The sequence below is a fragment of the Struthio camelus genome, chromosome 15 (genome assembly GCF_040807025.1).
Source record: "Struthio camelus isolate bStrCam1 chromosome 15, bStrCam1.hap1, whole genome shotgun sequence".
NCBI classification, from domain to species: domain Eukaryota; kingdom Metazoa; phylum Chordata; class Aves; order Struthioniformes; family Struthionidae; genus Struthio; species Struthio camelus.
In genome coordinates this window covers 14,009,299-14,022,835 of record NC_090956.1, presented here as the reverse complement: position 1 = coordinate 14,022,835, position 13,537 = coordinate 14,009,299, and the positions used below count along the sequence as shown (strand labels likewise).

The following is a 13,537-nucleotide window of genomic DNA, read 5'->3' as shown; positions in this document are numbered from 1 at the left end:
TATTATTCTGCACGAACAGAGATTGCACAGGGGGCTATCCTTGAGGTGTAGGTTACAACTCCATAGTTAAAGTCACAGTGAGTTCAAATATACTTAAAGTATGTTCTCTGTCAGAAAATGGCTGGCTCTTTCAGAGCCCCAGATCCAAATTCCTGCGTTCCCAAGCAAGTACTTCCCTGTGGACACAGACCACTTGTCATCCAGCTGATGAAGGCAGGCAGGGAGCACGCGTGTGTTTTACAGCATAGTGCAGAAAGACCTGTGGGGGACAAACCCTGAAAGTCTACTGTGGGCAGAGATATAACTTTGTTTTGATGTTACCTTTGAGGAACGCAGTTGTGCCCACACTTTGGTGGACTTAGGAACACCTCTGAAAACAGCCATATGGCTTGAGCATACTTTCGACTCTCCAGCATCAGTGAGTCTTACCAAAGTCTTGAAAAGAAAGCTAGTTTCATGCAAAAAAACTGTTAAAATATTATTTTAAGCCCTAGGTAAAGCCTGTTATAATTTCTATTACGAACAAAACTGAATAATGAAATCATCAGTTCAAGCAAAGAATTGTTAATACGAAGTAATGAAGTAAAAATAATGCTCAGTTCCTCAGCTGAGCGCAAGCAAGGTTCAGAAATGAACCTGGAGACTGTAAGATAAAGAACAAGGCTGATTCTCAGCCATGTAAGGCTGTGCCCATGCAATGGTAAATTTTACCAATGCTTGTCTTATTTAGGTGTCCTGGGTAGATAGGATAGGAGCCTTAAGTCTCTTTGATTTAGAAAACTGAGTCATACTGAAATATGAGGCTCCTAATATCTCTGTGAAACCTCAGTAGCATATTCTTGAATGCGTAACACATCATAGCTTAAAACTCTCAGCTTCTCTTTCCTGGCAGGCTAGGTCATTGCGAAAGTCTTTTACAAAACAGTTGATAAATGAAGTTTAAGGCAGTATTCGGTAGAAATCTGGACATGAACATACAATCCCTTTTACAAATGCACTCTTTTCATGACTTCAAAGATCTTTTAGGAAAAAAAAGAAAAAAAGAAAAAAAAAACAAGCACTAGACAACCAGCCTGACCACGTAATCTGCAAACTTCTACATCTAATACATCTCTGTGCCCCAGGCCAACTTACTATTTTTACATCAACCCAGGCAAAGGGTTGTTTAACATGTGCCCAAAAAACTTAACTGAAGAGAAATTGTATGGCCTCCCTAGCACTGTATTCCATCACCTATTACTGTTAGAAAGTTTTCTTTGGGACTACACTAAATTTCTCTTAATGCGCTTCAAGCAAGGTTTTTTTTTGTCCTATCCCTGGTGAATTTAGAGAACAATATGTGATATCCTTGTTTGCCTTTCTCTTCCTCAAGTATCTTGCAGATATCGCTGACTATTATCAGATCTCCATTCAGCCTTTCGTCTCCTGGATTCAACAGTTTCCTTCAAATTCTCCTTGCACATCATGTTTTCTAGACTTTTATCCATCTCTTGAGCTGCTTTAAACATTGTAGTTAGTCTGTATCTTTTGGTAGCAGAGAACCCAAAATGCTATGAGTAGTCGAGCACCACGATCTTATTAGCACCGGCTGGAGAAGGAAGGGTGATTTCACATGTGTGATTTCCTGTTTGACTATCCCACTCTAAGGTTTGCTGGTAAGACTGGTCAACTGTCAACTGCAATTCTCTCCATGATCTTCATGCCCCCCCTCGTCAGGGGAGCTGCCCACCTAGCTCTTCCCCAACCTGCTGCACAGATGATTGTTCATACCTAACTCTAGCTCTTTTTATTTGTCCTTACAGAATTGCAAACTATTTCTCCCACTCATCAAGCTTATTTTGAACTCTAAAGCCTCTTCCTACAAGCCCTCATACTTAATATAACCTGCAGATTTAATAGAAACTCTATATTTCTTATTTTAAGCCTCTAATGAAAATATTGAGTACCACCAGGCCCTGGGCAGACCACTGCAGAACTCACTTGTTACAGCCTTTCCATTTTGACAGTGAATCATTGATAACTGTTCTCTGAAACTCATTTTCCAATAAGTTTGAACCCACCTAATCATATTTTTATCAAACCAGATTTCCCTGTCTTGCTTACAAGTATCACATGTGACAGTGTCAAAAATTTTAAATCAAGGTATGTGACGTTTCCTGCCTCCTTGTTACAGTAGGAAGCTAAAGGGGTTTGAAGACCCTTTGTTCTGAGGAAATCTATGTTGACTTTTACTCAAGCTCTTATTGACTTTTATGTGCTTTGCAAATAGTTAGCCTGTTTCCCTGCTCAAAACTTCTTTTTAAGCATTTGGGAGCACTACAGAGCTGTGTCCTGAATCACCTCCGTTTTTATCCTGTGTATTAAAAAACACAACTGATATGCATTCCAAAATCATAAAACATCTGAGCTTCAAAAGACAAAACTTTCCAAGGGCAATTTGACAGCCATCTCCACCCAGGAATTAGTAAGTACAGAGATAACTTAAATTTCTTGAACCTCCAACACAACATTGTCAATACTTAATCATCCTGTCATTGCTGTTAATTCTCCCCATTTGTACCTCTCACATGTTCATATACTCATCCCCTGGAACGTCTTTTCCAGTGCTAGATACTGTCTGTCTGCATTCCTCAGATCCAACGCTCTTTTCTTAGGATATATAGTGATCTCCACAGGGTTCCACTGATTTACAGAAGCTGCAGATCCAGAACAAGAGTTATATTATGAAGGGAAGGTATTTTTTATTTATATAGGCAACTGAGGCTGAATTCCCAGGAACAGAATAACAGTTGTTAACTTCACTGAGATTACAGCAGATACCAAAGATGCTCTATAGGCTGAAACAGTGGCTGCATATCAGTTGGATATACTAGTTAAAACTCAGCAGCTAAACGCCTGAAGTCCTATTTTGCCTACAACTACACGTTGATTTATATAATGCTGAATTTAATGAATTTGACAGTTATACCATTTGCTAATATTTTTACAGTACAGCTACCACTGTACTCTGCCTTTACTCATTGCATTTAATGTCTTTTATAAAACATTCAGTACATACAAACAGCATTTTTCTCTCTTCATTACTTAGCACACATAGGATCTTACCTTACAGTAAATTTGCTTCAGAACAGATTGTGATCTGAAGGAAGCAACAGTAATACAAACTTCAGGAAAAAGCTCCTTTTTCATGTTAAATGTTTCAGTGCCATTTGTTTTCTAAATCTAAAAAAAAAAAAAGTTGCTCATTGCAACAAAAGTATTAAGAACATTAATCCTATAATACTTTTAAACCAAAAAATGTAATTTATCACTCTGTGAATGGGAGGCAGAGTATATATAGTTCATATAATATATATATATGTATTTATTTGCACCACAAATCATAAGGGCCATACTCCAATCATCTCTCAGATGCTATGGTGAGGAGGTGAATGAAGAACCTGTATAAACCTGTATACACAGAATTTCATTGTGGAACCACTAAACAAATTGCATAAAATATTTCTTTGGCACACATCCAGGCACCTGATTTTATTAATAAGAGGAATATGCATCAAATATAGCTGTCATTGACATGCAGTCAGCCTCAGTGGATGCATTTCACTGAATTACAGGTTCAAGCCTCTTGTCCTGAGAAAGAAAAAAATTTAAAGAAAAGAACAAAACTAAAGAAGTGAAAACAATTAAACATTTCTTACAGCAATATTCTCCATGCAGGAAGATAGCACTGCACTTATCGGACTGATCTTTAAATTGCAAGGTAAGACTAAAACTTTCTTTTCTAGCAGCTTGCAATTATTCTTTCTCAGCAGTAATCAGTGAAGTGTAATTAAAGTCTACCATACATGGCCTGAAATCTGGATATTATTCAAATATAACTAAAGTGCTGACGTGCTTTTGTTTTAGTACATCTTAAAGGCTTGAAGAATTTGAGCAAAGCTACGTTGCCACTTAGTATATAGAGATGCATCTAAAGAGTAAACCTGCTCATTTCTAAAATTCCCAAGTGATTGGGAGAGGGAGCAGAAATACTAGTATTTTTTTTTACACCAATTACACTAAGCACACTATTCAAGTGTGTCCATACTGTCTCCAGCATCGCGCAGCAGAGACTGTAACGAACCATGAGATGCCGTGAAAGGGGGAAGCCTGGCCTATAGGAGAGACTGGAGCTGGAAACACCTGCAGTTCATTGCCCTCTGGTAAAACAGCAGCATTTCAAAATCTCATCATTTGTCAACACATGAAACCTGAAAACATTTTTGAGTGATTTTGGGGGAAAAAAAAATCTCCTGTTATTTTCATGTAAATTCTAGCGGAAAAGAAAATCCTGGAGTTTTGTTCAGATCACACTCTCAACGCTACAGAGGGATAGAGAGGTGGTATCGCGGCTAAGAAGCTCCTGCCTGATAAAATGCTGCAAGATAGACGGTCTGCGTGTACATCCTCTGGCTGCTCAGTTGCTTCGAGAGAACACTGATGAGCGTCTGCTGAAGGATGACACTTGTTCATTTTAGTCACATATTTTCATATTTATCCTGGCTATCTGCCCAGGATTCAAATATAGGGTCAATTACATCTTTCTCACTCTACTTACGCTTCAAACCTGACGGCCTGGAAGGTAGACAGCGGCTGCAACTGCATTTTGGGGAATCTGCAACCGCAGATTTGTGGGGAATGGGAATATCACTGGCTACACCCAACCTTCCCCACAAGGGATGCAAAAAACAAACCTCCGTCACTTTGGAGAGCTGTGCGTTCCCCTCTGGGCAACCCAAATCTAGGTGACCTTAATTCAAAGGCATGGCCTGAGGACTACTTGCCCACTGTCAGGGCAGCAGTTTTTACAGAACTTTTGTTCCCGTACCATGTCTAAACAGAGCGTTTAGGCTAGGATTTTCTATGGGATTCAAGCTACTAATGCCCTTAGGCTCCTTGGAAAATTCCCCTCTCAGCTCTTGACATTTACAAAATTGATTTCATATCATTCATCTCATGAGTTTTGCAGAGCCCTCCCCCCTCCCTTTTTTTTTGGGGGGGGGGGGGGAAGATGCTGTATACTAAACTATCAAAATCATCTTGCAAACTCTGTCAGTTCTGCCTCATTACTCTGTGCAGGAGTATTTGGAGCAGATATTGTACACTGTGTATCCAAAATTAATAGGAGTCAAGAGTTAAGAGGGGTTTTATAGCCTATGATTAAAACTTCCTAAATGTTAGCAATGCAGTATATGAAATCAGTACTGCTAAACTCATCTTTTTCGACAAAAATGAAAATTGGTGCTAAGTAGCTATGACACCCCTGTTTTGAAAAACACATTTACTCTCTTGGGGGAAGGGGGTGAGACTTGTGAACCATAAAAATAGACACTAATTTGAAGTATTTTATTGACACAGTCTTTTTAGAATATTTAATACAAATGCACAGAGATATATTCAGCCCTAACTGTAATCTGCTAACAGCCTTTTTTTTTTTTTTCTTCTTACCGATCTGCAGATGACGGAAGATATCCTTGTATTTTTTATATTGCCTATTTGCCCATGATGCTGATATGAAGTAAATAACATCTTTTCTCACATGACACTATCAATCACTGTTCTTGCAACGCAGGCTTTAATCAACTTTTATTAATTAAGCAAGAGACCAAATTTTCTGCCTGGTAGTATCGCTTCGAAGTCTGGGATCAAAAAGCTCTGATGGCTTAAAAGATCAGAGAAAAAGCTATTAAAGATAATAACTACAACTGCTGCATACAAATACAATTTAAAAGTTCCTTTGGAACCGCTAGTGGAATCGGTCTCGCATGGCAGGAACTGCACGACTCAGTTTGCTGTTGCTGGGTCTTCTACATTTGTTTTATTTTTGTCCAAGACTGATTTCCAAACCTTAGCATGTCTGGTCATCAGGGACATATCTGAGTGGAGACAAACTAGAAAGGTTTTGGAATTGAATGCCACACCAAGGCAGGCAGAGGATGGTGGCTGCTGCCGTGATGAATCTGAATAAGCCTTTTTGTGAGACAACGCCTTCCTAGATACTAGTAGCATGCACAGCTGGGTTTCTTACATATTTCCTTAGGGATATTTAATTGAATAAACTTGCACAGAATTTTGTTGATACAGTTTTAGAACTTACTTCTTCAAGCAGGGTCTGTAATCGCTTTTAACTGATATTGCAAACTTCCAGCAGGTTTACAAGTAAGTTGCATTCATTGATACATTTAAGTAAACTCAACGAGTTTCTAAATACTTGGTCTGCAAGTAATACACTATTTCCCAAACACTTCTTTCGTGAATCTTAAATGAATGCCCTGATTACCAAAATGTTTGACCAGGGGATTTTCCTGTGCATTTACAAGAGTGTTAAGAGACACAATGAGACAGCTGAGCGCAAATAAACTGAAACATTTCAGAAACTTTGAGTTTTCGGTTTTCATGTGTTGACCACCATTCTCTACCTGAAATGCATTTCTTAATACTGTTAAATCTCTTATTTGATTATTTATAGACTAAATGCTTCATGCCAAGGATTACTGCTGTATATGAATTATGAAAAATCTGTACCATTAGCTAGCTCTATTAATGAAATGACTGGCATATGCAATTGTTTATTTGGTACTCATCTTAAATCTATGTGCTCTCATGATAACACTCAATGGCTCTCCACCTTTTTGTCACCTGGAATTTAACCTAACACTTTACTCATGCCATAGGCAATGCAAAGTATGTCCTTTCTCCCTCTCTGTCTAGCCAGTGGTGGTTCTCTGTAGCTTTATAATGCCTCTTTAAATTCACTCTCCCTGACATTTCACTGTTCTTTACTACAGTTGTCTCATGAAAATATCCTCTCAGGAACATCGTCTGAAATGTATATTGTTTCATACCTTTTCATTAAAAAGTGATGGCAGATGTAGTGTAACATAGTGACTATCCATGACATAGGCATCACAGTAGTCACTTATATTCCAAGAATGCCCAGTAATATTAAAATCTTCAATAGAAAAATTCCAAGGCCAAAAGATATACTCTATTATACTACCTGATTAGCTCTTTCTCTTCCTAGAGAAAGATATGTTCCCTTAGTCTGTGGAGTCCATTTGTGAATGAAATTGAAAGCTAACTGACCTTCTGATTTAGGGCACGTGTGAAAAAAGGAAATCTTCAGAGTGTTCTCTAGTCTGCTCTGTCCCACTCCTGAACCTCAGCCCTACAGACACGCACAGAGACACACACAGTTAGTGTGATGATAAATCCTCATCTGCTGACACCGATGTTAAAATTCACATTTTCACAGGAGAAGAATCTGTATGTGCCTGAGATTCATGCAGAGGTTCTGCAGGAAATGAGGTAATTTTGCTATAAATTTGTTCTTTCAAAGTACTTTTGCAACTGTCCCTTGAGATCTTACACTCAGATCCTTCTACCACCTCAACATGACTCCACGTCTGTTCTGCTTTAACCTCCTCTTCTTCAGGCTACCCTATATTGCACTAACTTACCTTCATCTACAAAGATATTTGTACAGCCAAAGGCTTACCACAACAAAAAAAAAGTACCCATATCACCCACAGCTTCCTGAGCCTACCTCTTATGCAAAGCAAACTCACCTTTTCCATGAGTAGCCAAGCTCACTCCTTTCAAAACTTCTGTATCCGACAGTGACTTGCTCTGGTGCTCAACTCTGAATTTAGCAGTCTGTCAAAACATCATGTTTGAAAAATTGGCTATAGACAGAAAACATTCCAGTTCAAGACAATATTTTTAATTTTTTTGTTGCATGTAAATCATTAGAAAAATGATTTCTAAAATAGCATTAATAAAATCACAGAAATATCCTGCAAAAAGTGAAATAAGCTCCTGCAATTTGATACTAGATTAACAACTCTTAATAAACTTATATAAAGTTAGCCACTCAGTGCTATTCTCTCTCAGTATCCCCAGAGCAATTAAAATTCAGTGCGCTACAGAATCCTTCTAATGATCTGGCAAGGTCTCTTTTGGAACCATGTGCACAGTATTAATATCAGAACATTATATAAGAGCCTTTCATTCCTACTGCAGCAGGTTCATCGGTCCTTCAAACAAAATGACTCACCAAGAGACCCACCCATTAGATCTCAGATGTTAATAAAAAAGTGGTGCTTCCAGTGACTTTGAAGTCACTCCATGGAGACGACATAATGTGAAAAATCGTTAGAATATCAATGCAATGTATGAACAGTCTGATGCTACAGATTAGATTAAAGAGTTGTGAGTACTGCAGTTGTGACAGCTAAAATAAGCATTGCTTTTCTTTGCATGCAGAAACATGCTGCGTGGTCACAGAACTCCAACATGTCATTTTTCAATTCCTTTTTGGAAGAAGACAAAATAATTCACAAACGTGCTCATTTTATCTGCCCTTCCAGCAGCTGCTCTGTATGTACAGCAATTACTTTTCTAATATTAAAGTGCTCAAAGCAAAATTCATCAGTACGTATCAGTTCTTTTTAAAGTAGTTTTGGAGAAAACAGTTATTGAAATGGATGTGAAACCACCAAAGCCATCATTAAAAACAAACTTTAAGACTAAAATAGTTTCAGAAAAATAATTTTTAACAACCCTATTCTTGTCAGGACATATTACTTGTGTACTAGCATTTGCTGTGACTGGATAACTGTGGCTATATTTCATGGTTTTGTTTACAGTCATTTACTACCTAAAGTACTCCACAGTTATCATAAAAAAAAACATAGCCCTTATGTGAAGAACATCTTATCTCTCAGCTCAGCTCATTGGAAGCCTGAGATGTTCTCAGGCGTCTGTGACAAAGGAGTGACTTTCTAGTAGCCTAAAACCTCAAGACACTTTTGTTCCCTAACAAGATAATACGTAAAACAGGGAAGTGCTTGAAAACAAAAGCCAGACCTTAATCTGCCAGTGGTAAAGGAAGAAGCCACAACCTCTGAAAGGAGCTGGATGTATAATTAGCCCAACCCATGCTTCACTGGCACTGCAGCTCCTTAGCTCCTAATATAGGGATAAGTACCAAGAAAGTTAAGAACATTTATTTCCCAGTGAGAACTATGACTGAATTGAAGAATCAAGGCAGGAATTTCCAAATAGTTCAACCCCCTCCATAGTAATATATAAGGAAGCACATTTTTTGATTTGTTGTTGTTTTTTCCTTTAAACAGCATACTCATCGGTACGTGTAGGCTTACTACAGCTCTGAAGGTCTAGCTTATCAAAGACTGAGGTCTATGGTGTATGGCTACATACTCCACAGAGTGTGCAACTCCATAGTGTTCCAGAATCTAGCAGCTTCTAAATGCACAGCAGGAAAGAGTCATTTGCTATTTCCATGCTATAAATCATGCTAAAAAACTTTAGTGTTCAGTCATACTCCAAGAGAAGATACACAAGCGATGACTTGTTGATGCCTGACCCTAGATAGAAAGCTAAAGGAAGTATTTAAGAACTTTTTAGTTCCCCAAAATAAGCTGTAAAATAATCTGGAGAATCATACATAACCATTTCAGGCTTTGCCAGGCTTATTGAAGTAGCTTTTGGTAAAGGTAGCATTTTCTGAAGGGACTGTTGTTCTAGTTTTGGAATTCATTGAAAAATGGCTCCTTTTGTTCCATGCCTATAGCCTGATTTAAATAGGAAGATACCTCAGGTGTATCACTTGAAGAACAGAAAAGGTAAGTGAATTCCACAGTATTATATAGTAAGTCTATGGCAAAACCAGAAATTGAATCACAGTATTCAAACCTCAGGAAAACTGTCCCACCTGTAAACAGATAAGCCAGCCACACTGTCCCTGAAAGGACAGTGTTTGTGAGGATGGACTCTTGGAGCTGTCTCTCTTTAACCGATTCAGACTCACAAGCCCACGGGTCCAGCTTTTCCTGTTTCATCTAGACCATATCCATCTAATCCCCTGAGCACTCAGCCCAGTCTCTGCACGATTCAGCAGCAGCACTGTGATTTTGTAAGCTTTAAAGCTACGTGCTTTCAGTAACATAGTCTCTCTCCATGAAATCAGAGTACGGGCAGACTTTCCGTAGGATCCAGCAGATCAAACCACAGAACATATTTTAAATAACAAAGATCTAAGGCTGCTGTGCACACGGCCAGAATACTGATACAAGAGCAGCAGCATAAAAAAAACTTCCCAGTTTCGTATGTGGAGAATGTCTTAAAAAATAAACCATAGCCCAGAGAAAAGTTTTTCATTACATTCAATTTAGTCCCACAGAAACATGAATTAGAAAACATTTTGGAAGCTACTTAAGTGATAGCTCTTCTTTCTCTGCATTTCAGGTAAAAATGAGACCAATCTCTGCCCTGAATATTTATATTTTCCCTAACAACTCTATCCTTTACTCAACTTTAAAAAACGTTCATTTAACTATAGAAAAATGCATTTTTATATCTTTAAAATTTAAAATCTCTCTTCCCGTCATTTGATCTCTCCTCATTTAAAATATAAACTTTTTAGGACAAGGATGTTCTCTTCCCACCTATGATCAATGTCTAGCATAACAGACCCAAGATCTCCACTAAAAGAAGAAAAATATTAAATAAGAACACTAGCACCACACGAGTGGGGTGGCATACAAGCCACACAAACAGCAGTAATTTATATGACCTCTTCTGCCGATACCGTTAGCTCAGTTCTCACCCTTCTCTCTCTTCTCTGCAGGGACCTTCAGAAGAAGTTATTCATCTCCTACATGTAAAAAAATTGAGCTTCACTCAAATCCATCAGGGGATCTGTGAAAGTTTGTCACAGATTATGTGTTGATGTTGGCACGGTTACTTAGAGGGTACATTATTGATAAAAGTTAAATATTTAATCTTTCTTCACTGTCTCTAAACAAAACTGGCATTTACCTACCAGGAGGCTGAAAGTTCAGCCTTTTCAATATTGTAGCAAGGACACATGCTGGTAATTTCCCTCAGAAGAAAATAAATAACACATCCTCTCTGCAGCTGTGACAGACGAAAAGTCACAGCGTTTACTGTCTGGAAGTCCAGAGAGGTCCTGGGCTGGCACGGAGGACCACGTGTGCCTCGCTGGGGGCGCAGCAACAGATACACCAAAGCAGATGGAGTGACTGCTTCAAACCTGCCTCTCTGTCTCTCTTAGAAGCCAAGTCCAACCCATTCGATTAGCTGAATGCAGGTGTTTGAGTGTGTTTGTGATTTAATTATTCATAACATCAGCTTCATATTTTATGGATTATTCTGCATCAGTTCTGGTACTTGCCTCATGCATTATGCATGCACCTGAATCTGTTCTGGGGGGGGTGAAGCATAAGAGACAAAGTATGCCGCTCACCTGTGTGCTTCTGATTACCAAGGAACACCTCTCACCCAGAGATGAATCGAATTCCAGTTGTGTACTCCTTTGTCCTGTAAATGCACTTTGAATTTTCCCAAACAAATGAAAGGTGGGTTTTTTTCCTCTTTTCCTTCACCCAAACTCTTCTAATTTGACTTTTATGGTTATGGCTTATAACAAAACATCTTCCATTACAAAAGTTTTTTTTTTCTGGTTACCAGTGTTCCAGCTCAGAAGCACTGTCTCCTAAAAATTATAGCAAAGGCCTCTTAAAATAAGTATCTCTGAAAGATGCAAATTCATCAAGTATCAAGGCTCAAAACACAGGACAATGCATAATAAATTGCTGTTAAACTGTACTAGGAGGCAGAGAAGGCAAGGATGTAATCTGTTTTGATCATGCTAATACAGCTCACCGCAGAGAAGACATGACAACTTATTGGCAAATTTCCGTAGAAACCCAAGCAAGAGTTGTGGAGGGAGTTAATTGCTAATTGGTTCATTGTGTCACATATCTCATTAGCAATCCTGCATTCCTTGGTTCTCTTTTCAAATGTAAATCTACGCCAGACCCTCTTTCCCAACAGACTGAATTTTTCAAAGATGATGTGGAGCAAAGGGACTGTAGAGTTGTCCTAATCGAGGAGGAAACAGCTTTATGGCACAGGGAGAGCTCAGCTGGGATTGGGGACACACTGGTATGGGCAGGCTGTTGCTGCAGCCATGTTCCTCCTTGCTGGCATGAAACAAGCTCAGAGAGCGCTGTCACCTCCTGAAAGTCAAAGCCACCTCCTCTAATTGTCACTCGGGGCTGGCTCTGACTTCACGTGGTGCCCGGTGCCAGGCACTGCACACGGGGCCATCCACCAAGTGAGCTCAGTGCAGCCACTGCGAGCAGCCCACTGGAGACCCCTGGCCACTGCCTGAAGCCCAGGGGCAAGGATGGGGGAAGAGGGCATCTAACACAGTTCACTTCAAACTGTTCAAAAGAGGTTGGCAGGTTGGTTTTTTTTTTATTTTTTGTTTTTTTTCCCTTTCATAAAACCTTCAACAGTTTCTCACCTGGAGCAGGAAACTTGACAGGTAGAAGTTTCAGATATGCCCAAATGATTTAAGAGCCTAAAGACGTGTGCTGACAAAGCCCTGTCCAAGAGGTACCAGTAAACGAGGGATTTACCTCCAGCACAGCGCTGTGCCACCTCAGCTGTCCTGTGCTGCAGCAGTGGGTGCCAGCCCGGGGTCCTGCTCTGCTCCGTGCTAGCTCGGGGGGTTGGCATCACGCTCCACCACCTGCAATCTGACATCACGCAAATCCCCCAATTCTGAACTCCGTTTGGAAAAGGGGACTTGGGGATTTAGACCACGAAAGCCGCTGTGAAAGAGCTACTCTGAAAGCAACAAAACCTGAAGTTCTTCAGCTACTCTGACAAGGCTGCGGAGGAAACCGCTTCCTAGGCAGTTCCTAACAGCGCTCGTTGATCGTAAGCGTTTCTGAGCCTGTCTGTCCACCCTGGCTGCCCGCGACAAATGTGCTCTGCCTGGCTATTCTCACTCTGCCTCTTGCGCAGAGAGCCCCACGGCGAGGTGAGCCTGGCTCGGACATCCCCGCGGAGGGTGGGGAGCTCGTACCCGGCACGGCAGCCCGCAGGGGAGCAGTGCGGGAGCCGGTGGGTGACTTGACTAAAGCCAAGCCTGGAAACACAGACCTTCCCACAAGGACACAGTGAGCAGCAGAGATTGTTCATAAAGTCTTTTCATTTCTATTCTGCCTTGCCCAATCAGTTCATTTACAAAAATAACTCTTCTAGTCTATCTTAAGAAGATAATTATTTGTAATTTAATAACTATATTAAAATAAAGATTGCTGTTTCAACGTAAAAGTCTTCTGTGGGAGCTCCCTGATAGGGGAAAAGTCTGGACAGATTCAGCTCAGAGCATGAGCTGACCACAAGAGCTTGCTTTGTCCTAGACCACCTCCTTTTGGAACCAGCAGCCAAGCCACTGCGTTTATAGCACCTTACCTTTTGCTCAGGACCCTCAGGCCCCAGCATGGCACGAGCTAACAGGCACTGATGGTTCTTCTCATGGTGTCACTGCCTCTTAAGGTCTCACTTCATGACATCACATGATGACTTAACAATCTTTGCTTACTTTTTCAAGGTTTCCGGAAAACAAAATAAAGCTTGGTATCAGGAATAAACGAGG

The 13,537-nt window shown here is 40.0% G+C and overlaps 1 long non-coding RNA gene across 1 annotated transcript; it reads left to right on the top strand.

The window, feature by feature from the left end:
* Positions 1 to 3,703: 3,703 nt before the first annotated feature.
* LOC104149722 (uncharacterized) lies at positions 3,704 to 13,089 on the top strand. Its single transcript, XR_695387.2, has 4 exons — positions 3,704 to 3,760; positions 4,097 to 4,202; positions 7,295 to 7,347; positions 10,691 to 13,089. It is a non-coding gene; the product is annotated as an uncharacterized lncRNA (long non-coding RNA).
* The last annotated feature ends 448 nt before the right edge of the window (positions 13,090 to 13,537 follow it).